Source organism: Penaeus monodon, chromosome 34 (assembly GCF_015228065.2).
Source record: "Penaeus monodon isolate SGIC_2016 chromosome 34, NSTDA_Pmon_1, whole genome shotgun sequence".
Classification (NCBI taxonomy): domain Eukaryota; kingdom Metazoa; phylum Arthropoda; class Malacostraca; order Decapoda; family Penaeidae; genus Penaeus; species Penaeus monodon.
The window spans coordinates 17157220-17158329 of NC_051419.1; positions in this window are offsets into that span (position 1 = coordinate 17157220).

A 1110-nucleotide genomic window follows, 5' to 3' on the forward strand; every position below is an offset into this window, starting at 1 on the left:
TCAGCGATTCTTCGTCGAGGTAAGAATCTCGTCAGCCTCGAAGGGTAGACTGGCGAGGTTGTGATCCGCGGGCCCATGCATTGTAAACCGGGTAAAACTCATTACCCTTTGTGCAATGACGAGTGATAAAATATATATTCCTATCTCTTCTATGGTATAAGAGGCACTGTGATCTTTTAAATATTATCTATGTTATATATATTGCTGTCATGAAATATATATAATCTGCCTTACTATATAATGCTGCTGCCATCATTTCTTTTATGGTGGCTTCAGCAAGGTGGTTATCTTGCTTTTATTTCCAGTTGTAAACATGGGATGCACAAGGGAGTGTAGTCTTTGGAGAAGTTAGTCCACATTTCTGCTACTGAGAGCAGTGCCCAGAAACGAACCTTATGCTTAGGAATTACGAGGGATTTTAGAACCGTTCTTGGCGTGGATGACTTTGAAGGCTGAAGGTAATGTTCTTGGCGAGGATGACTATGAAGGACATAGCAGCTGGTAAAAGTCTTTTAATCTCTGACTTCAAAGTGGTCTTTCTTATTCCAGCTGTGGATCATGTATCCTTGTCTAAATCCATGTGTATCACTGCAACCAGTATCCTGCTGTGGTTACTCTGTTCTCTTTCTCTTTCTCTGCTCGCCAGCCTGCGATAAGCCGACACTACCTCTTCCTTGGCCAGTGGGTCGTCGTGCCTGGATGCCATTCACTGCAGTGACCTGTGCTGATTGGATTCTGTTGCTCTCTTGAGAGGGATGCAAAGGTTAGAGAAGGGGAGGGAATAGTGCTATAGCGGAAATAAAGAAATGGAGAGAAGAGAGAAAGTGGGTAACAGAAGGAACGAGAAGAGAGAAAATGGGTAACAGAAGGAACACACTGTAACTATAACTGTCTCAAATATAAGTATTCATAGGATGGCAGTGTGCATTAATAGATGAATGAATAGATCCACTGGGATGGCTTGCGTCTGTTTCACATATTCCTTAGTGATCTACTGTAAAAGGGCACTAAGAGACAACACTTGAGTATAATAACCCTGTGCACTAATTTTGCTGCTTTGCATGCACAGTTACGTATTGTAATGTATCACAAATACCAAATATACACGAA